The following is a 24785-nucleotide window of genomic DNA, read 5'->3' as shown; positions in this document are numbered from 1 at the left end:
TCTTGCTCAGCACGGCCCTGCCCACCGGAGCAAGACCCAGTTTCCCCACCACCGGTCCTCCCATCAGGAAGCTTATACAAGCCTCTTGGGCTCCTCCACCAGAGGGCAGACAGAAGACGCAAGAACGACAAGCCCACAGCTGCCAGAACGAAAAACCACATATGCCAGCAAGTTAATCATAATGAAAAGGCAGAGGGTTATGTCCCAGATAAAGGGGCAAGACAAAACCCCAGAAAAACAACTAAATGAAGTGGAGATAGACAAACTTTCAGGGAAAGGATTCAGAATAATAATAATGAAGATGATCCAGGATCTCAGAAAAAAAATACAGAGGATGCAAGAAATGTTTGCCAAAGACCCAGAAGAACTAAAGAACAAACAAACAGAGATGAACAATACACTGGAAGGAATCAACAGCAGAATAACTGAGGCAGAAGAAGGGATAAATGACCTGGAGGATAGAATGGTGGAAATCACTGCTGCAAAACAGAATATAGGAAAAAGAATGAAAAAAAAAAAAATGAAGACAGCCTAAGAGCCCACGTAGACTGGTTCCAAATAGGAAAAGGAGTACGTCAAGGCTGTATATTATCACCCTGCTTATTTAAATTATATGCAGAGTACATCGTGAGAAACGCTGGGCTGGAAGAAGCACAAGCTGGAATCAAGACTGCCGGGAGAAATATCAATAACCTCAGATATGCAGATGACACCACCCTTATGGCAGAAACTGAAGAGGAACTAAAAAGCTTCTCGATGAAAGTGAAAGAGAAGAGTGAAAAGGCTGGCTTAAAGCTTAACATTCAGAAAACTAAGATCATGGCATCTGGTCCCATCACTTCACAGGAAATAGATGGGGAAACAGTGGAAACAGTGTCAGACTTTATTTTTTTGGGCTCCAAAATCACTGCAGGTGGTGACTGCAGCCATGAAATTAAAAGACGCTTACTCCTTGGAAGGAAAGCTATGACCAACCTAGATAGCATATTGAAAAGCAGAGACATTACTTTGCCAACAAACGTCTGTCTGGTAAAGGCTATGGTTTTTCCAGTGGTCATGTAAGGATATGACAGTTGGACTGTGAAGAAAGCTGAGCGCCGAAAAATTGATGCTTTTGAACTGTGGTGTTGGAGAAGACTCTTGAGAGTCCCTTGGACTGCAAGGAGATCCAACCAACCCATCCTAAAAGAGATCAGTCCTGGATGTTCATTGGAAGGACTGATGTTGAAGCTGAAACTCCAGTACTTTGGCCACCTCAATGCAAGAGTTGAGTCATTGGAAAAGACCCTGATGCTGGGAGGGATGGGGGGGCAGGAGGAGAAGGGGACAACAGAGAATGAGATGGCTGGATGGCATCACCGACTCAATGGACATGGGTTTGAGTAGACTCCGTGAGTTGGTGATGGACAGGGAGGCCCGGTGTGCTGCGATTCATGGGGTCGCAGAGTCGGACACGAGTGAGCGACTGAACTGAATTGAACTGAACTGAAGAGCCCTCTGAGACAATGTTAAACGCACAAACATTCACATTATAGGGGTCTCAGAAGGAGAAAAGAGAAAGGACCTGAGAAAATATTTGAAGAGATAATAGCTGAAAACTTCCCTAACATGGGAAAGGACACATTCAACCAAGTCCAGGGAGCACAGACTCCCAGGCAGGATAAACCCAAGGAGTAACACACCAAGACGCACAGTAATCAAAATGATGAAAATTAAAGACAAAGCTAAAATATGAAAAGGAACAAGGGAAAAATGACAAATAGCATACAAGGGAACTCCCATCGGGCTCTCAGCTGACTTCTCAACAGAATCTCTACAAGCCAAAAGGGAATAGCATGACATATTTAAAGTGATGAAAGGGGGGAAACTACAACCAAGAATACTCTACCCAGCAAGACTCTGGTGCAGATTTGATGGAGAAATCAAAAGCTTTCCAGACCAGCGAAAGTTAAGAGAATTCAGCACCACCAAACCAGCTTTACAACAAATGCTAAAGGAACTTCTTTAGGCAGGAAACACAAGAGATGGAAAACACCTACAAAAAACAAACCCAAAACAATTAAGAAAATGCTGACAGGATCATACATATTGATAATTACCTTAAATGTAAATGGATTAAATGCACCAATCAAATACACAGATAAGGCTAGGTGGATGAAACATGCACATGGGTGCACTTCCACTAACCCTATCACACTACTTAACCCCCCAAATTGCATGCAATTATTTTATATTGTTAGATGAATCATGTTTCCACTGTGACTCACTGTTTTGTCACACTATTTTTTGCCTCGTTTATTGATTGTTAAAACTGATAAACATCTTTTACTATTTTGATTATGTAACAATTATTTGTTTTAATACCATTGCATAATTAATGATTGGTCGACAGAAAATAAGAGAATTCTGTATACTAAATTACTACTTTTAATAGAAAAAACTGGAATCACTTTTCAAAACCCACATGCACATTAGAATTATCTTGGAATTTTTTGAAAAATACAAATGCCTAGGTATTGTTTTTTTCTTCAAAGCTCCAGATGTGATTCGAGAGGGCAACCATGTTTAAAAACAACAGGACAGTGTGGAGATTTCTTAAAAAACTGGAAATAGAACTGCCAACCCAGCAATACCACTTCTGGGCATACACACTGAGGAAACCAGATCTGAAAGAGACATGTGCACCCCAATGTTCATCACAGCACTGTTTATAATAGCCAGGACATGGAAGCAACCTAGATGCCCATCAGCAGACGAATGGATAAGGAAGCTGTGGTATATATACACCATGGAATATTACTCAGCCGTTAAAAAGAATTCATTTGAATCAGTTCTAATGAGATGGATGAAACCGGAGCCCATTATACATAGTGAAGTAAGCCAGAAAGATAAAGATCATTACAGCATACTAACACATATATATGGAACTTAGAAAGATGGTAATGATAACCCTATATGCAAAACAGAAAAAGAGACACAGATGTACAGAACAGACTTTTGGACTCTGTGGGAGAAGGCGAGGGTGGGGTGTTTCGAGAGAACAGCATGTATATTATCTATGGTGAAACAGACCACCGGCCCAGGTGGGGTGCATGAGACAGGTGCTCGGGCCTGGTGCACTGGGAGGACCCAGGGGAATCGGGTGGGGGGGAGGTGGGAGGGGGGATCGGGATGGGGAATACGTGTAACTCCATGGCTGATTCATGTCAATGTATGACAAAACCCACTGCAATGTTGCGAAGTAATTAGCCACCAACTAATAAAAATAATTGAAAAAAAAAAGAAATAATGTGATAATAAATAATCTGGTGCATATAAAAAAAATTTAAAAAAAATAAAAACAACAGGAGCTTATGATGCCCTTTAACTTTTATCTAGTTTCACTTTTTCTATTTCATAATCAGTGTTTCCAATTTAATGTTTTCTAATTGCTCCACCTCTTTTTTGTTATTTTTCTCAAGTCTTTATCAAGTGTAGCAGAAAAGCTTTTGTGTGTGTGTGTGTGTATATATATATATACTGACATCTATATAAATAAATAAATAAATATATATATATATATGAAAACATGACTTTTTGCTTAGCTAAAAGTCCATGACATTTTGGTTCCAACTCTTTGACTACATATGAATACAATGCTAGATTTCTAATTTATATTTACTCACAACTTTGACATAGTTTCATTTATTCTGGCATTTAGTATTACCGATAAAAGTCTAGAAAGCTTATTATTTTACAGATTTTTTTTTTTTAATTTGAATGAGGCTTGAAACCACTAATCCAATTCTGAGAATATAAAGAAATACTATGCTGCAAAAAAAAATAGGAAATTTAACATGTGATACAGTATTATTAACTAAAGCACAGATTCTGTTCAATTTTCTTATGCACATGTCCATTATTTGTTTTCATATCTTATTCAAGACTCTACATCACATTTAGTTGCATTGAGCAGCTTCAGCTACAGGCAGAAGCTTCAGCTACATGCAATAAATTCTTATAAATTCTCTTTCATTTTTATTCTGTTACAAATATTTCCTAATTTTCCCTGTTACGGATTCTTTGATACACCCATCATTTAAAAGTAGACACTTAATTTCCAAATACATGGTATTTATAAAGTATCGATATTAATTTCTCATTTAAATTCTTCTCTGCAATCAAACTCTGTGTTTCTTCAGTCTTATAACTTTATTGAGGCTTTCAAAGGCTAAGTCAAATATCTCTCTTGGTAAATGTCATATTGCACTTGAAAATATGTGGGTTATTTTCAAATATCTTTTGATATTGATTTCTAACATAATCCCACAGTGACAGGAGAACAGATTCTGTATGATTTCAATACCTTTAGACCATGAAATTATTGTACCTTGTTTTATGTCCCCTGGATATATTCCCGTGTCTCTCGGTTTATAGTCTATGGCAATTTGAATAGAATTTGTAGCCTGCTGTTGTGTGAAAATTGTATACATCTTAATTATGTTGAATTGGTCCATAGTGATTTTCAGATCTACTATTATCTTTCTACTTTCTTGTCTATTCATTCTATTAATTTTTGAGAGTTTGATATTGAAACCCCAACTAAAAATCTACTTTAAAAATCGTTATGTGTAGTGTAACTATATGCAACTTTGTTGTGCATTTTCCAAATGTTCTGCAAATTTTATCATACTTTTGTAATTTAAAAAAGAAAAAAACCTCACATTTGAAGTTGAGGTAACATATTATAGACTGATTTCCTGACGCCAATTTCCTCATCTTTAAGAAATGTGTGCATGCTCAGCCACTCAGTTGTGTCTGACTCTGCAACCCTTTGGACTATAGCTCACCAGACTCCTCTGTCTATGGGATTTTTCAGGCAAGAATACTGGTGGGGGCTGCCACTTTCCTCCTCCAGGAATCTTCCTGGCCCAGGAGTGAACCCACATCTCCCATGTCTCTTGCACTGAGGGCAGATTCTTTTACCTGCTGAGCCATCAGGAGGTCTTTTAAGAAATCGGATCAACCATAGCACCTATTTCTTTGTAGGGCTGCTGTGAAAAATAAATTAATTAACACATGCAAATATGGTACCAAATATGCCTGGTACCAGCACTCAGTGATGCCAGCAACAGTAATTATGATAACAACATAATCATTCTTATCCCTATGACATCATTACTCATTACTATGGCATCATCCCACTCTGCTCCATTAGTTTTTGCATCACTGCTCTTAGTCATAGGGGTCAGGGCCCTGGGCAAGCCCTCCTCTTGCTGTGCCATATACACTGACCTCCAACATGCTTGTAAACTGGATCCAATCACTCATTTTTTAAAGTCACTATGGATCCAGAGAGCAGGATTCTTTTTTAATTTTTTTTAACTGAAGTATAGTTGATTTACAATGTAGTGTTAATTTCAGATGTACAGCAGTGATTCCATTTTATATATGCATATATTTTATATATATATATATTTCAGATTCTTTTCCCTTATAGGTCATTACAAAATGCTGGGTATAGTTCCTTATGCTATACAGTAGGTCCTTGTTGGCTATCTATTTTATACATGGTAGTGTGTATATGTTAATTTCCAACTCCTAATTTATCCCTTCCCCTCCTTTCCCCTTTGGTAACCATAAGTTCATTTTCTATGTCTGTGGGTTCATTTCTTTTCTACATAAGTTCTTTTGTACCATTTTTTTAAGATTCTGTATATAAGTGATATATGATATCTGTCTTTCTTTGTCTAGCTCACTTCATTTAGTCTGATAATCTCTGGGTCCAACCCTGTTGCTGCCAATGGCATTATTTCACTCTTTTTCATGGCTGAGTAATATTCCATTATATACATGTACCATGTCTTCTTTATCCATTCCTCTGTTGATGGACATTTAGGTTGCTTCCATGTCCTGGCTATTGTAAACAGGGGTTTACATAGGGTGTGTGTATCATAGGGGTGATCATATGCGTGAACATAGGGGTGCGTGTATCTTTTCAAATTATGGTTTTCTCCAGATATGTGCCTAGGAGTGGGATTGTTGGATCATATGGTAGCCCTGTTTTTAGCTTTTAAGGAAATTACCTATTGCCCTCCACAGTGGCTGCACCAATTTACATTCCCAACAACAGTATAGGAGGGTTCCCTTTTCTCCACACCCTCTCCAGCATTTATTATTTGTAGACGTTGTGATCATGGCCATTCTAACCGGTGTGAAATGATACCTCGTTGTAGTTTTGATTTGTATTTCTCTAATAATTATCAATGTTGAGCATCTTTTCATGTGCCTTTTGGGCATCATATATGATATTCTGCTAAAAAGTTTGGTGATACATAAATTAAAATACATATAATTATTTGAGTCAAGATAATTTTTTAGCAATATTTCAATAGGATTTGTCTTAGCTATTGCTTGGAAAAAACCCATTTATAATATCAACCGGAATTTTTAAACAACTAACCCGTATTTATTGGATACTACGACCGTTGATCTGACCAGATCCCCCATACTGTTTAGCACAATCCTGTTCCACAGCACACCTACAATGCCAATCATCAGTAACACAATTACAACAGCCTCTGTCCCGCCACAGACAGGCCCAGGCCCGGTGCGGTCCTGACAGCCACGGTGCTTGGCGGCACCTAAGCCTGGGACCCCCTTCCTCACCCTGGCTTCACCACTCACTCTGTAGCACCTTAAGCTATTTCATGACACTCAGGTCTTACTTCCTGGTCTTAAAAACCAAATCACAATGTACAAAGTATCCACACCAACTGCTTTGTGCTTCAAGGCAAGTCTGAAGTTGGACCTCCTATATGCATTTATTTCATTTGGCTAACCCCTCTGATTAGCCCATGGTAAGAATTGATTTTAGCTTCACAGAGAGACTGTAACATTGAACCACTGGATGCCCGGAGGAAATATGTATATTTACATGGGGCTTCCTCATGACAGATAAACCACGGCGAGCTGAAGAGTAAAAGAATCAAAAACGCCGGCACACAAGTCACCACTCTCTACCAAAACAGAGATTGATTGGCCTGTATTTGTTTTTGCTGGCAAAAACTGGTAAGCAGGTTCCTAGGCACCCTTGCCAGACCTATTAAACTGCGAGACAACTGGTTTACCTGAAAAGGGTACAAACGTTAGGCGGTGAAATCGGAACTACCTTGGAGTCGACAGAGCTCTGCCGGGAGGGGGCTGTGTTCAGAGACCCCAGGGCAGTGCTTGCTTGTGACCCCTGCTACTTCCAGGGTCACAGAAAGATACAGGAACTGGGGCCACAGCAGCTTGGAAAACCCACACGGAAAGCACTCTCCAGACCCCAATGCTCTTGTTTTTCTCTTTGAACCTCTTCTTCATTATGTGATAAAGTCTGGAGCTGTGGCCCAAACTTTGGCAGCATTTTAAACGAAATCTGAATAACGAATCATCTCTGGCAAACCCTCCAGGGCCACGGGCGCAGAAGGCTAGTGAGTGATGGGTTATGCATCTGAGAGCCATCAATCCCGCGGCTCCTTCTCCCCATGGTCCCCTAATATGCACCGTCCATCACGGTAACAGACTGGAGCCCTGAAGATGAATGACACCCGGGGCTGCCTGGAGCACAGGGGTGTGGCGAGAAGCCCCTGGCGATGCCAGGGGATGGGGGACACTGCCCGAGAGGCAAGTGGAGAAGGGAGGACATGTCCATGCAGAAAACTGGACGGTCCTAAGACCGGGCGGGGGCTAGGCGGGTCGTGGGTCTCCCATGCCTGGGACTTTCGCCAAGGTCGGGCTAGTTGCCACCACACAGCCGGTTGGTTTTATTTGGATCCCAGTTTGTAGATTTCCTTTTTTTTTTTTTTTGGATAATCTCTAGAGTTAAAGTATAACAGTTTAAAGCTTTTTAAAAAAAAGTATATTCTCATCACCAGAATGTTTTGAAGGAAAACCCATTGAGATCAGCTTTTCTGGGGAAGAATACACCCTAAGACACACGTTCCTCCCCATCCTTAGAAACAGACATGGACATGCGTTGGCTTGACTGCAGTAAGGAAGGGAAGGTGCTTTTCCTCTGAGATGAGGAGCACACGAAGAGACAACTTAGCACCAATTGTTGGGGGCTCTGAGGCCTGTCACGGCAGGAACATCCCGTCCAACAGAATAACCTGCTCAGGACGCCGAGACTGAGCCTGGTCGGTCACTCCATGAAGTGGCACATTCTAAAGGACAACTGAGATCAGTGGTCCCCGACCCTTTTGGCACCAGGGACCGATCTCCTGGAAGACAGCTTTTGCACGGACAGGGGAGATGCTTTCGAGATGATTCAGGCACATCACATTTATTGTGCACTTTATTCCCATTATTATTACATCAGTTCCATCCACCTCAGATCATCAGGCATTAGATCCCAGAGGTCCTTTCTGAACTGTGGACCCACAGAGTCCATTAGCATGTGAAGGTGGGGATCAAAAGCCACTAAATTCTAGGACCGTTTGCAACAAAGCAGTAATAATGGAGCGAGAGCAAGGAATACGGGCCTGTAAACACAAAAACACACCACGCCAGTCGCCGCGAACAGACGCAAGCACTGCCAGCCGCTGTGTCTTGCTGATACTGACGTCCCCCTATGACACACAGGCATAAAAATCACACAAAGAGACCTTGGGCAATACCCAGCGATAACTGTTCTTAATTTCATCTCTTGGTGAACTCTCCAAAAGAAAATGTACCTTGGTTATGTATGTTATGTAAACTGTTACGCTGTTAACTTGGGAGACAAACTCTAACATAATTACCTTAACTCTAAGTGGCCTAAATATATCAATTTTAAAAAGGAGATTGGTAGAGTGGATTAAAAAAAGAAACACAAGGACAGCTATCTACAAGAAACTCACTTCAGATTTGACAAAATGACACATATAAACTGAAAGGAAAAGGATGAAGAAAGACATACCATGCAAACATTAGTGAAACAGGAGGGGCCGTGCAAGATAAAGCAGGGGGACTTTTCTTAGTGAGAAACTCCAGTGGTTGGACTTTTTCCAGTGGCTGAGAATCCGCCTTGCAATGCAGGGGACGTGGGTCCAATCCCTGGCCAGGGAACTAAGACCCCACAGGCCGTGGAGTAACTAAGCCTGCGTGTTGCAATTACTGAATCCTACGCTGTATCTAGAGAGTCCATGTGCCGCGGTGAAAGATCCCAAGTGACACAGCAAGGATCCTGCATGTTGCAACTAAGACCCAACACAGCCTAATTAATTTAAAAAGATAAAACAGACTTGAGAACAAAGAAACGTCCTAGAGACAAAGAGGAACATTGTCAAATAATAAAGGGATCATTCCATCAGGAAGACATAATGATCCTAAATGCACATGCACTGAACAACTGAGTCTCAAAACATGTGGAGCAAAAATCAAGAAAGCTGAAAAGGGAAACCAACAATTCCACAATTATGGTTGGAGACTTTGGTCCCCTCGTCAGCAACTTACCGAACTACTAGACACAAATCAGAAAGGATACTGAAGAGGTGAGCAACAGTGTCAACCAACAGGATCTAACCAATATGTGCAGAATACTCCACCCAACAAAAGCATGACATATGTATTTTTGAAGCCCACGGAACTTTCAACAAGATAGCCTATATCTTGGGCCATAAACAAACCAACAATCTGAAAAGAACTGAAATTATATAGGGTGTGTTCTGATCATAATGAATTCAAAGGAGAAACGAGTAACAGAAAGATAAGGAAATATCTAAACACTAAGAAATCAAACAACACGCATCTAAGTAATCCACGGGCTAAAGAGGGCATCTCAGAGATAGTAAAACAAAATACAGTCAATTAAATAGTTAAGTGTTATAGGACATCAACCAAGAATAATTATTTTGAAATTGATTTTCAGTCATGTGTTTCTGAGAGCATTACACAGGCCTGTTATCTGTTAAGGTGCCCCTAATTCACAATGAAAGTGTGAGTAAGGGCCTGGCATGCTGCAGGGGCCCGTAAATACCTGCTGAGTGAATCGGTGCTTGGCTTTCTCTCCGTGGATGGAGGCAGGGCGCCGAAGCCAGGGCACCTGGGTTCAAGCACCAGCCGTGTAATTCTGGGCAGATGACTGCAGCTTTCTTTGCCCCTGTGTCCTCGCTTGCAATACACATGATTGCAATAAAGACCCGTCTCCAGGGTCCTTGTGAGGACTGAAGTACATATACAGCACTTAATACACAAAGCCCTTGAAGCGCTCAGTGAGTGTGAGCCAGAATATTATTTGAGGAGAAGGAAAGGAAGAAGAACGACTTTGGTTCCCCCCAGATGAAGGTCACGTGCTGGTTACAGAGAGGAGGTCAAGCACGTTTCATAACATTCCACCTGGAGAATCACAGCTTTCAGAGACCCGTGCCAGGGCAGGCACAGCCTTGAGAACTACCTGTGAGGCTGTCTCAGCTCTAGGGCTGGCATCTCTATCAGGGCGGCAGCTCACGTATGCACCTGCTCTCATCAGCATCCCCCAGGGGCTGCCCTGGCCCCGGCCCCAGATATCCTGATTCAATGAGTGCAGCTGGGACACCCCAAGAGACCGCACAGTGCAGCAGAGGCCAGGAAGCATGCTTTAGAGACTGCAATCCCAAGGCTTCCACACACAGGGGTTCCCACACCCTGCGAGGCCGTCGCCAGAGCCCAGCGCTGCGCTGCAGAGCGGTTCTAGCAGGTGAGGGAAGACCTTTTCCACCCTGAAGCATTCTGACGCCTCACTCTGAACGGGACCAGGAAGGGAGCATTCCGGCTGCAGAGGCCTGGTGTGACGGAGGTTCCGTCCTTCAGAGGCCTGCCGTGAGCCTGAACGCCTGTGAACAAGCCTGAGACCAAAGGAGCCTCCCACCCTCGGCGCCTATTGTCCTTAAAAGGGCCATGCAGGGCGCGGTGCACCAGTAAGGGTCTCGAGATGCCCCGTTTTCCCCATTTGATAAAATCCACTTTAGGGGACACTTCCCTGGCAGTGCAGTACCTAAGACTTCACCTTCCAACACAGGGGTTGTGGGTTCAATCCCTGGTCAGGCAGCTAAGATCCCACATGCCCGTGGCCAAAAAAAAAAATCCAAAACATAAACAACAGAAACAACGCCGCAACAAATTCAATAAAGATTTTCAAAATAGTCCATATTAAAAAATCTTAAAAAATAAAACTAAAGTCTACTTTGGATTGTCAGCGTGTGAATGGTGGATCTTTCTATGAGAAGAAATGGAGGGGGAACCCTGGGGGCAGGAGGACACGCTGAACGTCAGGAGATGGCTCATCCAATGTGTTTACAACGTGCAATTCGGCTCGTGAACACCCACCCCGCAGGGCGACGGTCTTGTGAATGACACCCACTAGGGGGTGCAGACTGTCACGGTGAGAGCAGGTGGTCAGGGTGGCATGTGGGCCAGCCGTCCGGGCGCCTGCAGGTGGGCCCCTGGTTCTGTCAGTGTTACTAATCTGATACAGCTGGATTTCTTCTTTTTCTCCCATTTTTCCCGTGTTGTGAAATCGGGATACTTCGGTTTTCGCACTAATTCTGTCTTCACTCTCATTCACATCTCAACTGTTAGTAGTTGAGGCTTGTGAATGCCAACTCTCTCCATTGAAAACACCTCCGTTCCTTGGCTTTCAAGGTACCACGTTCTCCTACTTCTCTGCCAGTTTCCCTAGCTGTTCCTTTCCAGCCTCCTGCTGGGTCACCTGTGGACGGGGCTGCCCAGTGGGACGAGGAGAACGCTCTTACTCCTCTCTGTTTCAAAGCCTCATACATCATAAGCTCTCAACAGAGTCCTGAGAGAGTGAAATGAATATACACAGCAGGACCATTTATTTCAATGTTTTGTCCTTTAACGTGAGGGATATTATCAACAATCTCATTTCAGGGGTCATTTCCAGGTGGGGCAGTGGTAAAGAGTCTGCCTGCCAATGCAGGAGACACAGGAGATGCAGGTTTAATCCCTGGGTCGGGAAGATCCCCTGGAGGAGAAAATGGCAACTCACTCCAGCATTCCTGCCTGGAGAATCCCATGGACAAGGAGCCTGGAAGGCTACAGTCCACAGGGTTGCAAAGACTCAGACACAACCAAGGGACTCGGCACAAACAAGTGCACACACGCAGAACATTCCAATGACACCCCTTCAGATTCCCAGATACCAAAGAAGACCAACACTAGCAGCTGGATTTTGTCCTCCAAAAATTCACAGGCTAACCACCCAGAGCATCTCAGAAGGTGCTATGTTTAGAGACACGAACTCTAAAGAGGTGATCATGTCCCCATGAGGCTGTTACAGGGTCCTAATCCAATCTGACTGGTTCCCTTATAAGATGAGGAGGTCAGGACACACAGAGGCACCAGGGATACATGTGTGAGGAGAAGACCACAGGCGGACCCAGTAGGGGCAGCCGTCTGCAGGCCAATGATAAAGTGCTCGGAAGAAACCAAACCTGCCCACACCTTGATCTTGGACTTCCAGCCTCCCGATTTGTGAGAAAATAAACGCCTGTTGTTTAAGCCCCTCCTCCATTGATGGTCCCTGCCCTGCAGTCCCGGGACCAGTGATGGCCACCATCAGTTACACGGGACCCACTTTCCCCGAGGATATCATGTGTATGTGCACAAGGGTGTGCACTTGTTCAGGAAATCTAATCGGAGAACTTAAATTTTCTCCAAGAATGAGCTTCATACAGTTTAGACATGAGAAAGACACAAGATAGACCCCTCTACCCACCCACCCAAAACACACACACACACACACGTGCGTGCACATGCATACACAGGCATGCATATGCTCTGCCCAGAGTCTGCCCACCTCCGGGACAGCAACGCGTCCCCTGGATGCTCAGGCTCAAGCCCCCAGCATCACCCCCGACTCCCCCATCTTGCTCATCCATCCACTGGCAAACATGCTGGCTCCATCCTCAAAACACGCCCAGCATCTGACCACTGCCAAGCATCTCCCAGTGGTCCAGCCACACCACCTGTGCGTAGTCCCTGTAACAGCCCAGGAGAGGTCGCCTGGCTTCCACCCGCCCCACGGTCTGCTCCCCACACAGCATCCAAAATCACCCTTCCAAAATTTAAGTCAGATCATGTTACCCCGTCAGCTCAAAACCAGTCAGGATCTCCCCATTTCACTGAGGCATGTAAAGTAAGTCCCCACAGTGGTCCATGAGATATGCACCTCCCCCCCACCCCACTGCTGGCTCCATCTCCCCTCTCTTCCCCAACAGCTCTGTCCAGCCCACACTGTCCCCCACCCCGGGCACCTGGCAGGTTCCCAGGATGATCCAGTGCCCCACCTCTCCTCTCTAGACACCCCCCCAGGTGTATGAAGGCCCAGCTCCCTCGCCTTCTCCACACTTCTGTCCATCTGTCACACCCCAGCACGACCTCATCTGATCACTGTATTTCAGACTGAAGTGTTCTCCCCAGAAGCAACCCCCCACACAACTTGTATGTGCATGTTCGTTGCTCAGTCGTGTCCGATTCTTTGTGATCCGCCAGGCTCCTCTGTGCATGAGATTCTCTAGGCAGGAATACCGGAGTGGGTTGCCATCTCCTCCTCCAGGGGATCGTCCTGACTCTGGGACTGAACCCAGGTTCTGCCGCATTGCAGGCAGATTCTTTCCCATCTGAGCTACAGCACCTTTATTCTTCCCTGATAAAGGAACCCATCTTTCCTCTTGATGTGTGATCTGCTCCTTCAGGCTTATATTTACTCTCTTCCCCAACTGGAAGGCAAACTCCATGAGCCAGACTCTCTGGGTTTCCACTTCCGGGGCCCCCAGTGCCCAGGACGGCCCCCAGTGTCCGGGACGGCGCCCGGCATGGAGTGGGAGCTGAGAGGCTGCTGCTGCTAACGCCCGTGTGACGGCCTCGGGATTCACCACACGTCCTCTCAGGAAGCTGCGGTGAAGAGGCATCCTTTCACCGTTATTTCTGGGGAAGAAAGTTAACCTACATTCAGACGCCAGCTCACACTTCCCGTATGACGCTTCCTCTCTGAAGGATTATCTCATTTTATCCCTCCCCTCAAGCTGACAACTCTAAAGAGCTTAAATTTTATTCCCAAAAGCTTGTGCTTTAAGATTTACTCACGATCTGCCCCCAGAGACTTATTTACTGGGTTGATATTTGAAAAGCACTATGAAATCAACTATATTCTAAAACACAGTATTGCTTTAGAAAGACAATTTCACTCCAACCGACACCCCCAAAGAGATGACCATTCCACCTCCCAGTGGTAGCTGTGGGTCCAGAAAGAAAAGGATGAGTTTCCTTTATTTCTGCTCCTGCTCGGTCCCACGGGTCCCAGGTCCCAAGGGCACTGGACATCCAGTTTCTGTGACAGGAGTGAGGACAGGGTCCTCCCACCCTACCAAGGCAGGGGGGACCACCACGTGCAAGGTCATGACAGAGTCTGCACCAAGTTCAAAGGCAGAACAAGTGAGCCTGGGGCCAGAGAAATGAGCATCTAAATCACAGTTAACATGATGAGTGGAAAGTCAGTAAGAATGATGGGTGAGATCTCAGACAAGAAAAACGGGCGGGCCTTGCAGGACCCCGATACTCTACTTGTAAACGCCAGCAGGCATGAAGTCACAGCACTAACAAACAAGCCTGCAGCTTCCGCCACGGGGCATCGTCCTCGTCTGCCGCTCGGAGTTCTCAGCACAGAATTGCCTTTTCACTCGCCAGCCAACCGCGAGACCCTTCCCCTGCCTCCATCTCCCGAGAGGAAGACACTGCAGGGATTGCGAAATCGTTGCACTCCCAGCCACAGGAGGCTTGGGGCTTGAGAATAAAAGCACCACAATACTGTAAAGTAATTAGCCTCCAATGCAAATGAAAATTAAAAAAGAAAAGAGAAAGGAAAAAAAAATGGAACACGGCGGCCCCAAGGCAGGAACAAGAAAGAAGGAAAACTCACATTCTAAGATGTGCTGAAATAAATGTGAATACTGATAGTCATCCCAGGTTCAAAATTCCCTACATTATACACTTCCCAAGAGACACTCTCTTACATCAACAGACACAGCGCGCACAAAACTACGATTAGTCTACTTAATACAGACACTGAAATGTGACCGCCGATAACCACAATATTAATAACTGGGTTAGAACCGAACTCTAACTTTGTGAGGAGAACTTTTCAAAACTTCTTCCCTGGAAAACTTTTAACTTTGCTTATATTAAATGGTATTTTGAAGATGGGTCAAGAAAGGGAAATGAACTTACCACAACTGTTGTGTCTTAGGGAAAATTAATTATAATTCAGAAGAGTGTTAAGAAGCCAGGGAAGGAGTCTAAAAGATGTCTGGGGCTATAAAAATGCCTCCCCCAGGCCTACCAACAAATAACAAAAATAGTAGTAATAATTAACACTGACTGTGCTGGGGGCTGCTATAAAAGTATTATCTGTATGAACCCATATATCCCGTGAGACAATCCTATGAGGTATTAGTAATGTCCACTTGGTGGCTCAGAGGTAAAGAATCTTGCCTGTAGTGCAGGAGACCCAGGTTTGATCCCTGGGTCAGGAAGATCCCCTGGAGAAGGGAATGGCTACCCACTCCAGTATTCTTGCCTGGAGAATCCCATGGATGGAGGAGCCTGGCGGGCTACAGTCTACGGGGTTGCAAAGAGTCGGACACGACTGAGCAACTTCTCACTCACTCACTGTGCAGACAGAGTGAGTGAAAGTCACTCTTTTTTCTCTTTACAGGGCAAAGTGCCCACGCAGTCCCCCACCACCACAAAGTATGCAGCCGAGTCGCCCACATTTGGGGAACTCACAGGGGTCAGCACAACCAAACTGCCATGGATAAGCCACACGCCCTGGGAAAAGCCAGCTTCGTGCTCACAGCATCTCCCATGCCAGCTAGCTACACGGCTGAGCTGAGATCTAAATCCAGGCAGCCAGGCTCCCAAGCCAAACTCATGAAAGAAGCCAGCAGAAGGATGGGATAGTCTAATACACATTCCCAACTGTGACACTGTGGAAAAATGTATACTGGTCTCTGCCCTGGTTCCCGGGGACCCTTGGGATGTCCCGGGTGACAGGCGCGTCTTTTGTTCTGTTGAGGTAACTCTGGGTGGGCTGCTGCTTGGGGGCTGGTCAATGGAAAGACAGAGTTGTGACTAGAAGCTTGGGAGTTTTCAGCCCCACCCCACATTCTCTGGAAAAGGGATGGGAGTGGAGTTAACAATCCATCAGGCCTGTGTGATGACGCCTCCATAAAGATCCCAGAGGCATGGGGGTTCCGAGAGCATCCAGGCTGGTGAACAGGTGGAGATGCTGGCGGGCGGGTGGGACCCAGAGAGATCAGGGGAGCTCCCCTCTCCCCACATGCCTGCTCTACAGACGGCTCCAACCCGGATGCTCATCAGCAACCTCCAACACATCCTTCCATAAAAAACCAGCAAACGAGCAAAATGTCTCTCTGAGTTCTGTGAGCTGCTCTAGGAAATTAACTGAATCCGGAAGGGGACGTCGGAACCTCCAGCCTACAGCTGGTTGGTCAGAAGCACGGGTGATAACCTGGGGTCTGAAGTCGGGGAAAGTGGCAGCCTTGTGGGACTGAGCCCTTTACACCCGTGGAATCCGATGTACCTCCAGGTAGGAGGTATCAGAACTGAGCTGAACTGCAGGACACCCAGCTGGTGTCGGAGAAGGGCCTGCTGGATGAGTGGGGAAGACACACACACACACAGACACACATGCATACACACACAGACACACACACACAGACACATACACACACAAACACACACACAGACACACACACACAGAGACACACACACAAACACACAGACACACACAAATACACACACAGACACACAGACACATACACACATACACACATATACACACACAAACACACACACAGAGACACACACACACACAGACCCACACAGACACACACACACAGACACACACACACATACACACAGACATACACATACACAGACACACACGCATACACGCATACACACAGAGAGACACACACAGACACACACACACAGACACACACACACATACACACAGACATACACATACACAGACACACACACATACACGCATACACACAGAGAGACACACACAGACACACAGACACACACACACACACACAGTAATTGGTGCAGAGCTCTTTTCCCTGCCTGTGAATCACAGCAGAATGGGAGGGTTTGCACTTTACGTAGACCGAGATTGTAAAAACTAATTACATGCAGCTGTGATTGCAAATATGTCCAAGAAAAGACACTGGCTCCCCTTTAAAGGGCGGAAAATGCATCCCCTACATGTGAGGCACAGAGACAAGTGACGGGGGCCAGGTCACCAGAGACGGGTTAACAGCAGAGAGCGCGCCGTGAAGCAGAGGGTGAGGTGTCCCTGGAAGAGGGGGGAGATGGACCACGGGCGTGAACAGGGATGGTTACTACAAGAGAAAGGCCAAACGCACCTTAAATTAGCTTTCTACTTTAAAGACTCAAACACAGAGATACAGACGAATAAAAGCGTCACATGAAATCATCACTGTCATTTACTGAATAGTAAGTACAGTGCTTATTTTTATGTTCAGACCTTAAATTCCTAGTCACTCTCTCAGACGAAAAAATCAAATGAGCAAAACTTGACTCAGCACACTGCAGAGCCACCCTCTTCTCCGTCTCAAAGGAAGCTTTCTCCTTCCTCCCGTGCAGGCCAATCCCTGCTGCTATGCGTTCATGTATTCATTCAACAGACATCGCCAGCACCTATGTACCAGAGACTCCACTTAAGTGTCAGGGCTACAGAGGGATAGGAGAAGTGGGGCCTCCACTCAGGCTGGTGGGGACGCAGAAAGCTTAGCCATCACAGGACACGGGTGTCGTGAAAGAGGAGGTCACGGGGGTGCGGCCAAATACCCCATGTCGGGTTTTTACCGGCTCCCTCGACAAATTCATCTTTCTCTAGCCCTATGAAGGAGTCGAGGACTTCCCTGGGGGTCCAGTGGTTAAGAATCTGCCTTCCAATTCAGGGGACACGAGTTCGATCCTCTGGGAAGATTCCACAGGCCGAGGGGCAACTAACCTGAGCCCACACCTGTTGCAGTGCGACCACCCCAGAGCCCATGCTCTGCAACGAGAAGCCACTGCAACGAGAAGCCACTGCAACGAGAAGCCTGACTGCGGAAGCTGGAGAGCAGAGCCGGCCCGTGCCAACTAGAGAAAAGACTGCAGCAACGGAGGCCCAGCCCAGCCAAAAGTAAATAAACAAAATTTAAAAAAGAATAACCCATTCACTGGAAAAAAAAAAAAAAGCGCTGAGTACCTCTCATTTTAAATTTAAAACAAACAGAACCTCTCCCCTTCTATCTTCTTGCTAGGAACCTTTCCCTTGGGAAGCAAAGCCGAGCTGTTATCTCTCAGCTGCGGTGACTCATTGACAGACAGTTTCCAGCCCTACCAGTTCTACCCGAAGCCTCTCTCCGCAACTTGAATGGCACCAACAGACGCGAAATTCTGCTCCAAGCTCAGAAAATGACCCATCGCCTCCCTGGACTAATTACTGCCTGGGCCAGCTGCCTTCACGGGCCATCTGCTCTCTTGATGTCCCCAAATATCTCTCACTTCTGGATCCGCGGGTGAGAGCCGAGAGCATCCAGCAGCCAGCCCTGACCAACAAACAGCCCTGCTCGCCCACATGACTGCCCAGCTCCTCGTGAATCAGCATGCGGAACAGTCCCGATTTAGGCAGCTAAATATATGGCGCATTGTACAGACCGAGCTACAGATGGAAAGCAACAGATGCGAGGCTGCCGCAGCTCACACTGACTTTCACAAGACCTATTTTTGGAAAAGAAGGGAAAGGGGAGAGACAGGCTTTAAAAAAAGGCACCATCGACAGTAGGGTCTTCTTCCAAGAGGAGGAAGAAGAGGTGCCTTGTTCTCCTCTTTCTTGACATTTGAAGCGCCCGTTCCTCTTAGAGAAGTCCCGGGAAGGCTTTAAGGAAAGTTAGAAAGCAGAGTAAGATGCCACAGGGACCAGGATTCAGGGAGACAGCATCAGAGCTGCGGGGCATCACTGGAATGCAGGCTCCACCAGGGGCCAGGGATCCAGGGCCAGAGTCCCGCAGAGCTGGTGAGGGTGACCGCACGGCTCTCTGCTGGGTCCTACCCTCCAGCCAGACACCTGCCACCCACCACGACGAGGGCGGACACAAAGAAGCCGTGCTCAAGCCCCTTCCAAGAGGCTGGTCATCGCCTTCCTAAGAATGACTCGCCTCTGCAGGCTGGCAGCCTCCTCCAGCCCTGTTATTGAGGGTCAAGACTGCTCAAGAACGAGAACATGGCCTACAATGTTATTTTTCTCTTGTCTTGAGTCTCTAGAAGCAGGACAGAAATGCACGGACACCACCACCCTGGATTCTGCGTCTGTCCCAAACATCAGATTCTGTCACTTTGAGGAGATCAGACACTACTTTCTTTTTTAATCACGTCAACATCATTCAGGCGCTGCTATATCCTTTTGCAAAGTATAAGAGCAACAGATTGTTCAAGTAGGATGTCCGGAAACACAGCATCACCTATAATTCCACCACTTGCAAATAAGACTATAAATGCTTTGATACAGTAGTTTCATCTTCTTAATTTTTATAGTTAGATGTAAACTTAGTACTTTCACAGCTAAAATTACAGTTTTTCCATGATACAGGCTGTGTCCCATTCTATTAGTAGTTAATAAATGATTTTTGGTTTCTGAACAATAGAATACATTATGCAAAATGCCAGGCTAGGTGAATCACAAGGTGGAATCAAGACTGCTGGGTTAAAAATTAACCACCTCAGATATGCAGATGATACCACTCTAATGGCAGAAAGCAAAGAGGGATTAAACAGCCTTTTAAAGAAGGTGAAAGAGAAGAGTGAAAAAGTTAGCTTAAAATTCAACATTCAAAAAATGAAGTTCTTGGCATCCAGTCCCATCACTTCATGGCAAATAGATGGGGAAACAACGGAAACAGTGACAGGCTTTATTTTCTTGGGCCCCAAAATCACTGCAGATGCTGACTGCAGCCATGAAATTAAAAGACACTTGCTCCTTGGAAGCAAAGTATGACAAACCTAGACAGCATATTAAAAAGCAGAGACGTCACTTTGCCGACAAAGGTCCATCTAGTCAAAGCTATGGTTTTTCCATAGTCATGTATGGATGTGAGGGTTGGACCATAAAGAAAGCTGAGTGCCAAAGAATTGATGCTTTTGAACTGTGGTGTTGGAGAAGACTCTTGACAGTCCCTTGGACTGCAAGGAGATCCAACCAGTCAATCCTAAAGGAGATCAACCCTGAATATTCCTTGGAAGGACTGACGCTGAAGCTGAAGCTCCAATACTTTGGCCACCTGAGGTGAAGAGCTGATTCATTGGAAAAGATCCTGATGCTGGGAAAGACTGAGGGCAAGAGGAGAAGGGGGCAACAGAGGATGAGTTGTTTGGATGGCATCAACGACTCAACGGACATGAGTTTGAGCAAGCTCTGGGGGATAGTGGAGGACAGGGAAGCCTGGTGTGCTGCAGTCCATGGGGTTGCAAAGAGTCGGATACAACTTAGTGACTTAACAACAACAACATGATTTTACCAGTCTCCTATTGTCAGGCATTTGGGCTGTTTCTATTTTTTTCACTATTACAACCATTTCTACAGTGAACATTCTTGATGTAAACATTCATGGGCATTTTGAGAACAAGTGTTCAGAAATGAAAATACTGGGAAAAGGTATGAACATTTTAGCGGCTCTTGTCACAAACTGCCTTACAGAATGGCTGTATCCACTTATATTCACATTACTAGGTATAAATGTTAATTTCACCTCACCTTACCAATGTCATGGACTGCAATTTTTATTATGGCAATTTAATATTCAATTTTTGTTTAATTTTTATCTATTTCTCACTTTTGCATGTGATTTTCAGGCACCCATGTCTCTTCTGTATGATCTGTTCATATCTTTTCCTCATTTATATTTCATATTTGTCTGGACTTAAAAGTTTAAGCGAGAACTGCTATCAGGCTCACTGTACCTTTAGCCATATAAAGTAGGGTCTGTTTAGATCTTACTCGGAGCATTTGATGTATGCCTCTCTGTTATTCACTAGTCTGCAAAGGACATGACTGATTCTGAATAAATTTGGTACATAATTGAAGGGTATGAGACATACTTTTATATTCACACACTTTATGTGAGGCCACACAGTCTACTATTTTTCATGAATTCCAGTGCCGTTGAGTTTGTGGGTAGAGGTTACTGAGATGAATGATTTCATTAAACATGGAGAGAAGGTCAAAGCATACTCCATACTATTAATAAACTCTACATATTCAAAAGTTGAGGAGGTTCGACCATGAATTTGAAAATGAATAAAAAGTTCAAACTATCGCCTTTGGGGAACATTGGCAACTAGTGAGAATCTCTTCGGAAATGGCTGTAATTTCATAGGGTTTCAATAACAAAATATTACCGACATGAGAACTATGGGGACTCCTTCCAGAGAAGCCCACAGCCCTCATCCTAAGGCCCGCCAGCACAGCCCCCAGGGTGGTGCCCGATGCACAGCAGACATTCAATAATGTCTGTTGAATAAACACCTATCTCCAGGTGCCAAAAAAGGTCCATCTAGTGAAAGCTATGGTTTTTCCAGTAGTCATGAACGAATGTGAGAGTTGGACCATAAAGAAGGCTGAATGCCAAAGAACTGATGCTTTTGAGATATGGTACTGGAGAAGACTCTTGAGAGTCCCTTGGACTGTAAGGAGGTCCAACCAGTCCATCCTAAAGGAAATCAGTCCTGAATGTTCATTGGAAGGACTGATGCTGAAGCTGAAACTCCAGTATACTTTGGCCACCTGATGTGAGGAACCAACTCATTAGAAAAGACCCTGATGCTGGGAAAAATTGAAGGCAGGAGGAGAAGGGGATGACAGAGGATGAGATGGTTGGATGGCATCACCGACTCGATGGACAGAAGTCTGAGCAAGCTCTGGGAGATGGTGATGGACAGGGAGGCCTGGTATGCTGCAGTCCGTGGGGTCGCAAAGAGTCGGACATGACTGAGCGCCTGAACAACCACCGAGGGTGCCGACCCCTCCTGACCTGATTCAGATCGCGTCTCCCGCCGCTTCCCTGTGTCCAGCTGGTTCCTGCACCCCATCCCTGGCGGGGCCCCTGAACTCTACACCACGTGCTCTGCATGGCCACCCTGCCATATGCTGCCAAGCCTCTGCAGGGCCTGGCACCCACTGGACTGGGCTTGGCCCTCAAAGCTTTTGTCCCTTCAATAGCAGCGGGAGGCCCAGCTGAGTGTTGGCCTCACATCTGGCCCACCCTGCAGCCAAGCTCCTAGGCCTCTGCCAATGGTCACCGACCAGCGATGGCACGCAGGCTTTTGGTTCTTACGCTTGAATGCTTGGCCTCGGGCCAATGACAGTGTGCTTGGAAGATGATTTCCAAACTGGAAAGTCATTGTTAAGGCAGTCAGTTGACTACAGTCAGAAACATGCAAGCAGGGATTCTTTGTCTTCCTGTCTGTTGAATTAATCTCAGAGCAAAAGTGAGATATGGGTCTTCATTCTTCCAGCCCCTGCTCCACTTCCCCATCCAGTCTCTGCCTGTATTGGTGTCTCATATAAAGAAAGACATGATTTAGCACTTACATAAAGGGGAAAGAGGTTTGACATCAATAAATACCACTGCTGCCTAAAATCCCCTTTTGAAAAAGCGTGATGTAAGTATATTCCTGGCAGCTTGTTCATTACACACTCTGGAGAAATGCCTATGGAAAAGTCCAGAGGACCTCCCTGGGGGTCCACTGCACCCCACCCTCCATACTTCCACACAGGGGCAAGGGTTCGATCCCTGGTTGGGGAACTAAGATACTGCTGCCTCGCAGCATGGCCAAAAAAAAAAAGAAGCCCAGAATTCTATTTCTGCTGTTGTTCAGTCGCTAAGCTTTTGGTTGGACCCCAAAGCTACCACCTCCTGATGTACTGAGCCCTACCCCGCCCTCCTGTTCCAGGACTGCATCTGTGCTGCAGGAGCCTTCACCACCTCAACTATTTTTAAAGCCTTTTCATTGATCTCCCAGCCTTTGCATTTTTTTAAAGGACAGAGATTATATCATATTTATTTTTAAGTAGCTTTACTGAGATGTAATTCACATACCAAACAATTCACTGTTTCAACTGTACAAGTCACTTTTTTTTTTTTTACTATATTCACAGTTTTGCAACCACTACCACCATGGCATTTTGGAGCATTTCATCTCCCTAAAAGGAAACTCTGTAGCTATGTTAGCAGTCACTCCTCACCCCCTCCCCCCCCACCCACCCACCCACCTGAGGTCCTAGGCAACCAGCAAGCTACTTCCTGTCGCTACAGACTTGCCTCTTCTGGGCATTTCATGTAAGTGGATTACACAATATGTGGTCTTTTGTATGTGGATTCTCTTCACTCAGCATCATGTTTTCAAGGGACATACGCTTTGCAGTGTATATCAGTCCTTTGTTTCTTTCTATGGCAAATAATTTTGCATGGAAAAGTCATATTGTGTGTATCAGTCCGTCCACAGGTGGACATGTGGGTTGTTCCCACTATCCAGCTGTCGTGAATATCTGTGTCCAAGATTTTGTGTGAACGTACATTCTCCTTTCTCTCGATTCATACTTTAAGCAGAACCACTGGGTCATGCAGTTAACTATGTTTCCTATGTAGAGGAACTGCCAAACTATTTCCCAAACTCTCAGCCCTCTCAAATATCCCCTCTACCCTGCTATCACAGTGACCAGGCTAGAAACCAATGTAGCCACAATTAAAAATGGTCAATAATGGCACATGCCCTGCAGGGTAAACTAGAAACCCTAAAATGCACATAAACCCGTGATGATCTTGGTACTAATTCTTCAGGATCACCATCTTGCCACACCTCCTCCTACCCAGAGCTACATCCTCTTACTTAACACTCCAGCATCCTGCCTGCAGCTCCCCAAACATCCCAGGCTTTCACACGCCTCCAGGTTCTGCCTTCATCACTCCCGCTGTGCAGAGCACCTCCCCGGCCTGAGCCTTCTCCGTGAAGACCGTTCTGACCCTGCCACAGATGGCCAATCTCTCCCCACCGGACCACTTTAAGATGTGACTCTGCTGTCATCACCTGTGAGGGGCAGGGGTTGTGTCTGTGACTTTGTCTGCCCCCAGCATGGACAGACACTCGTTCATGGGCCCCCCAATGAATGAACAGACTGAACATCCAAGCCTTCAAAAACCTCAGAGCTTAACTCTCCTATTACCCATCTAGCCCTCCATTTAAGAAACTATGACACTTTGTGGGACTTCCCTGGTGGTCCAGGGGTTAAGAATCCGCCTTCCAATGCAGAGGACTCTGGTTTGATCCCTGGTCAGGGAACTAAGATCCCGCACGCCAGGGAGCAACTCAGCCCATGTGCCACAACTGAAGAGGCCGTGTGCTGCAACAAAAGATCGCGCATGACGCAATGAAGAGCCGGTGAGCCACAAACAAGGCTCAACGCAGCCAAACAGATGGAATAAACAAGCATTAAAAAGGAAGCTCTGACACTCTGCCATCAGCATCCTCCCCACAAACACCCACCTGCACATGAAGTCACCTCTCCAGATTGTGTTTTCCAGACCAATTGATTAGCCAACAGAACCTCCAAGGATGGAAAAGTCTATTCCTTCCCTTCATCTACATCCACAGCAAAGATGGGGCTGAGGGCAGGACAGCCAGGCAGGACGCAG

The 24785-nt window shown here is 45.7% G+C and overlaps 1 protein-coding gene and 1 non-coding gene across 22 annotated transcripts in view; both read right to left on the bottom strand.

Moving 5' to 3' along the window:
* The window catches only part of CSGALNACT1 (chondroitin sulfate N-acetylgalactosaminyltransferase 1), a 329577-nt gene that overhangs the window by 46140 nt on the left and 258652 nt on the right, over positions 1 to 24785 (bottom strand). The window lies entirely within an intron of this gene.
* On the bottom strand, positions 15713 to 15879 carry LOC122432651. Its single transcript, XR_006266915.1, has one exon. It is a non-coding gene; the product is annotated as a U1 spliceosomal RNA (small nuclear RNA).

Source organism: Cervus canadensis, chromosome 31 (assembly GCF_019320065.1).
Source record: "Cervus canadensis isolate Bull #8, Minnesota chromosome 31, ASM1932006v1, whole genome shotgun sequence".
NCBI lineage: Eukaryota > Metazoa > Chordata > Mammalia > Artiodactyla > Cervidae > Cervus > Cervus canadensis.
This window is presented reverse-complemented; position numbering and strand designations above follow the sequence as displayed.